Raw genomic sequence first — 6,017 nt, 5'->3', positions numbered from 1 at the left:
AGCCAATAAGGTGACAGATAAGCTGGCCAAGAAAGCAAGCAAGATGAATGAAACAACAACAAACTTTTTGATAGTTCTTCAGGTGTTTGCCAATGAAGTAATATGGGCAGACATCCTAGGAATTATTTTTGAAAAAAATAAGGGGTTGTAATATTTATAATGTAGCGATAGACTACACTGTTTTTGTGGAGGTTGAGACCTCTCCGAATGCTTCTGTTGTAACAAACAACCAAGTAGCTAGTTAATATATATATATTAGATGAGGCACGCCTGTGCTCAGCACGGGCCCAATATCCCTAACTTTTTGCTCTATTCGCTACAAAATAATTCTTTTGATAGATAAATTCGACATCCTATTGTAAAGAAGCATAATTTTATTGGATATAGAGGGGGTACAAATAGAAGTAAGAGGGTTTAAGGAATCTATTATTTGTACATCTTTCATTTTGATTCAGACAGCCACCAAACACAAACAAACTGTATTCAAAGCGTGTGGACCGAAGTTTCTCATTTTTGATACATCTACTTGTCATTCCAAACTACATAAAAATTACAGGTTGAAATTGTATTACATACAACTCTGAGATGTTTTTTACTTTCTCGCCCATCTAAGCTAATAATAACTTCTTTTACAGTACCAGGGGCAGGTACCACCATTTGTATTTGAATAATCTTTGAAACATGCACAAACAATATACAAGCAATGGTACATGCACCAACTGCTCAGTGCTGATCTATTTACTTCACTGAATGATGAATTCAGCTTCCTCTAGGCACATATAGCATCTTAGGCATACATTTTCACCAACATGTTGGAGGTTTGCTTGAGTTAGTAAGTTCAGTCCACTCCAATGGGTTAATGTTGAAGGGACTTTTCTCTTCATTCTCCAAGTTAAGGTTTCAGATGCGCCAATAGTCTCTGATAAGAAAAGAAACCATTACAATACTTATAAACCAAACTTGGAGATACAACTTACGCTCTTGTTTAGTACCCAAAGTTTAGTACTCTTTAAAATATTGTTCATAAGATAGAGAGAAAACTAGATTAGTCGGTATAATTATTTTTAGCTAGTTCAAGCTACATTATAGTTATATATCTCCTAAAACTTAAATGAAGTTAATAATAAAACAACACCCATAGAACAAAAGATACTCGACAGTGAGACCAGAAAGCTAAGAGGAAACAATGTGAAGCATCTATATACTCAGTGTTTAGCTCAAGTAGACAGTAAAAGAAGGAATTTATGCCAATTATGGTGCTAAATATAGTGCAACTTGGTAACTATTCTTTGATCAGACTAACCTAAAACAATTAATACCTCGGGTCCATTTCCCTTTTTCTATTCTGGTAGCATTCTGACATAACAGCAAATTTCAAAGACAATACAAAGTGTATTGATAAAACATTCCTTGGGAAGGAAGCTAAACAAAAAATCAAACTGGTTTTAATATGTTCACATGTTTTATTCTCTTATTTTTATGGTTAGTTGATTAGTCATACATAGCTTAAGGGGCTATTTAAGCTTGGTCAATGATGAATTAAGCATGACTGTGTGAACTTCAAAAAATTGGCAATTTTAACAGAAAATTCTGAGATTAATGAACTTTTCACTATTTTGTGTGTCTGGATCTATCTTAATAAGAATGGATTGGTGAATCCATCTATTTTTTAGATATTAAACTTGGAAATTTTGAGGAAGACAAAACTATTTATCTATCCTATCGTTTTTTTTTTCTTGATTTGCGTTATTATTAGTAGGAATTTTTCTGTTGATCTCCTTGTTCTTAATCTTAGAAACTGTCAATGATATTCGAACATATTTTAACTTATTTATAAAATAGAATCGTTGGCTATAGTTGGTATATTCTCATAATAAGAAAGAAAATATCTGAAGTTCCCACAAGTCAAAAAGTTTAACACCATCTTGAGCTGCAATCTTATAGTATCACCACACAAGCAAAACATATCACTTATAATTTTGATCACACAACTTGCTTTATGTTGCTAAAAGAATGATAATCAAAAGTTTCATTCATTGCAGAATACTCATTGCTAAGAAATAATCATTTTCTTAAAAGGAAATAGCATTACACCTGCATGACCATCAAACCTTACAACATTAGTTGAGCATAAAAAGGGGATAAAAAACAGAGAGACGAAAAGTAAGGAAAACAATAATAGTAATTGTATAACTCCAGAGGAGTGCCATGAATAACTTATGAAGCTCTTGAAGCAAAAGAAAAAAAAAATCTAACCTTACATCTCATATCTTGAATATAGCCACTAAAGTCCGTGTTTCAAGGATCCACAAGGGTGAAAATCTGAAAATGTGCAGCAGTCGTATTCTGAAGCATCTGCAACCTGCATTAGAAGTTTGTACTTGACGACTCCAAAAATGTGAAAATTATTCGCAACTCCACAACATCGCGAAAAAAAAAGTGTGAAGGGCTTGTCTTTTATATCATAATATCTTTTGATAGAGTGTTGGATAAGAATAAGTATAAGGTTTTGCAAATACAATTTTTTTTTTTTATTCAATATTGTATCTACCATTTCGATTTAAACTTATCAATATCTTACGGTTTGCTAAGAAGGACTAGACCTTAAGTTTGATTAATTTCGTATGAGAAGTCATCTCTATTTCAACTCCCTGTCTCAAACAACTAACTTAATAGTTTGTATTCCCCCGCATGTATATGATCAAGTGGTTAGAATTGTGCAATCATTATAAATATTAGTTAAGTCAAAGAAATAGTCTTTTATTTTACTTTTAAAATTTTCCTATTGCTTTTGTGAGCAGAAAACTATATATGAAGATGCAGCAACAAACTGAATATGAAGCAACTAACATTAACTAATTAGAATATCTAAAAATCTATTTCTGTAAGGCAGTTTGTATTTTCACAAGCTAGGGTAATGAACTCAGCACATGAACCATGTACAATCATAAATTTTGCATCAAGTGTCTCACTACTCTACTTCTCTTAGATCATTTGAAGTATAATAAATTTTCTTATAGGAGGAAAGAAATGCAAGACTCTAACAGTTCACAGGAAACTTGCTCTAGTTGATCTTGCCATTTTGCTTTAATTGGTCTTGCCAGCTCGCTTTAATTTGTCTTGCCGGTCAAGTTCCTGACTGTTTGCTCCAAGTACCACAATACATGTATGCTGATCTTGAATTAAGTATACATCACATTATTAAGCGATTGAAAGTTTTATTTGCAAAATAGGCCAAGGCTGCATGATTGTTTGAAAACTTTTAGCATTAGGTTTAGTCTTTTTAAGGTAAATGTTGCCCTTGGTTGTCAGGCCTCTCTTCTCCCCAACCATAGACCCGATCCTCTGCCCCTCTACTTCTTTTCATTCTTTATAAATTTTATGTATCCCTAAGACTGCCCACAACCACATACTCAGCCTTAACAATATAGAAGTCACACAAATTGGAATTACCTTTTTTAGCATACACAGAAATAAGTAGTAAGTAGAGTGCCTTACAAAAAGCCCTATCTATCATAAAATTTTCTAACACAATTGAAATGGATCAGGTAAAAGACAAAGTAATCGAACCCTTAGGAGTAACTCGTGGGGCTTCAATATCTATTTATTTATTTAGCAAAATAAGAACCGTTTTGAGTAACATTCACCTATAGTAAAAGTTAGTAATTTATAACAAATATACCATTATCTAATGTTTGGAGACATGAACCGTGAAGCAAAGAGGAAAACAATTATAAATTCTCCAGCCTTTTAGCTAAGAAAATGTAGGAAATAAGGGATGACCTTTTGTCACCCCTCTTTATGCTACTACAGAAAAGGTATATCTTACATAAAGTAATCGAAACTTCAACATTTAACTGAAATTGTCTGTTTGCACTTTGAAACTGATATTTACCAATATGACGGACATGAGAATACAATTGAGCGATGCATTCACCATCTACACTATACTACTTTTTGATATCATTATATTAATAATCAATATCTAATAGTTTATCCAAACAAGAAGCCAAATCTAATATTATTGCTTTAGGATGATTCAACTCCAGTGAACCAAATTGTTTAACCAACTGTGCAAAATGATATATATTGGAATGATGGGCATATATGGTATCAAACCATTTAAGAATATATACTAAAGAAATATTGGTGAAACAAGATTTATGAGACAATCTTTTTTGAATTCTTTTGTTAATGAAATTTGAATGAAAAATATCGCTCGATACAGTTGATATGGAGTTATTGAATTTCTCAAAAGATAAAGCAAACAAAATTGAAGCCATACTCCTTTGATTTATCAATAAAAGAACCTATAGGAAGTTAGCTTCACTGTCATAACCACAAATTGGAAAAAGACACATGGTAAAATAACCAATTTATAATCAGGTACTCTCAACGAAATTGCGAAATGATTGGAATTCATATATAGAAAGCCAAAATTATAAAAGTGAAGATTGAATCTAAGATACCCGTGAATGTATCCTCTTTTTTGAGATATCTAGCTCTTGAATTCACTAACTTGCATGAAAAACATTTTCCTCCTACCCAATTTGGAAATCTCATATTGTCAGAAAAATGATCTCCCTGTTTCTTTCCCCAAGTTTAACTGGAGCAGTAGTCACCCACTAACTGAGCTAGAAATACACATCCTTGAACTCCAATGATCTTCTATAATAATAAAAGTAAATAGTAGAGAGGTAATCATTAACTCTGTAAAAGAAGACAACGAAGAAGAAAGCTAGATGGGGCCATGGGAGACTCTAAGCTTAGAATATTCTAGAGGAAGAATGTAAGCGAATTTGAAAGAGACGAAAATGCAAAATAGAGAATAAATGAGGTGGCTGTTCAATTCTGCCATAGGTTTGAAATGTCACTATTGCTAAGCATTAAAAATACTGGATAAAAAGTAAATACCACTTTAAAAAGTGGCTATCCCACAAAATTTTTACTGTTGCTTTTGCTCTGAACGGGCCGAATTTAGCGGGTTTGGTCTTTGGGGTATTATCACTTTTAGCCTGCGCCAGAAATTATTTACATTCGGTAAAGTGTATAAAATTTGTATATAATATACAAAATGTATATATATAAAATTGTTTACCCCTTAAAATATATATATATATATATATACAAAAATATAAATTTTTGACTATTATTTTTAGAGCGACTATAGAGTGTCATTTTCCCATTTTGATATCCCTCTATTCTTTCTTCGTAGATTGGTTCATTTTTAGAAATTCTTTTTTCCCTAGAAAGATGGTAGTACTAAAAATGAAAATCACTTTCTCAAATCACCCGTTTAGTTTCTCAATACAACAATATTCGAGTTTTTTCTTTTTACAAATCGAGTTTAATCAGATAATTATTAATAGGTCATGAGATTGTTGTATTTAGATTAGAAACAGTTGGATTGTTATGCATTAATAATTGTACCAAATTATGGCACACTGAAAACGTATATATTTACATTAATTATATCAAGGGGAAAATAGCAAATTCGAACTTTTATTATTTGAAGTTGCTCACTGCTATTCGATACCTTTTCTCGTCAATTTATACTCTTGCTCTTCGTATTTGTTTTACTAAATTAATGAGCATTAACTTGAAATGAATTAGCAGAATCCTAAGTATCGGTGCTATTTGGTAGAGTGGCTTATGCTATGACATTTGCATATTTAGATGCTACTATCATATCCAGAGGATTGACTATTAAAGGTATTTATTCAGCAGTAGATCCTTTAGATTCAACATGAAATATGTTTCAACCTCAAATCGTTGGTCACGAACATTACGAAACACTTTAAAAGTTAAGCAAATTTTATAACGTTACAGAGAACTACATGATATTATAACTATTCTTGGATGTGACTACTTATCCGAAGAGGATTGTTTACTCGTAGCAAGAGTGCGGAAAATTAAGGGGTAGTTTGGTTTGAAGACAAGTTTTGTACTGGGACTAATTATACAAAAATTAGTTATTCTCGTATTATTTCTTATTGATTATTTGGTATGTTGTATTA

At 31.9% G+C, this 6,017-nt stretch overlaps 1 long non-coding RNA gene across 1 annotated transcript; it reads right to left on the bottom strand.

Moving 5' to 3' along the window:
* Positions 1 to 503: 503 nt before the first annotated feature.
* Positions 504 to 4,634, bottom strand: LOC107830434 (uncharacterized). Its single transcript, XR_001658152.2, has 3 exons — positions 4,470 to 4,634; positions 2,257 to 2,362; positions 504 to 919 (listed from the first exon to the last, which is right to left on the bottom strand). It is a non-coding gene; the product is annotated as an uncharacterized LOC107830434 (long non-coding RNA).
* Between the last annotated feature and the right edge of the window lie 1,383 nt (positions 4,635 to 6,017).

This window comes from Nicotiana tabacum, chromosome 23 (genome assembly GCF_000715075.1).
Source record: "Nicotiana tabacum cultivar K326 chromosome 23, ASM71507v2, whole genome shotgun sequence".
NCBI lineage: Eukaryota > Viridiplantae > Streptophyta > Magnoliopsida > Solanales > Solanaceae > Nicotiana > Nicotiana tabacum.
The sequence above is the reverse complement of the archived record's forward strand: the minus strand, read 5'-3'. Positions and strand labels throughout refer to the sequence as shown.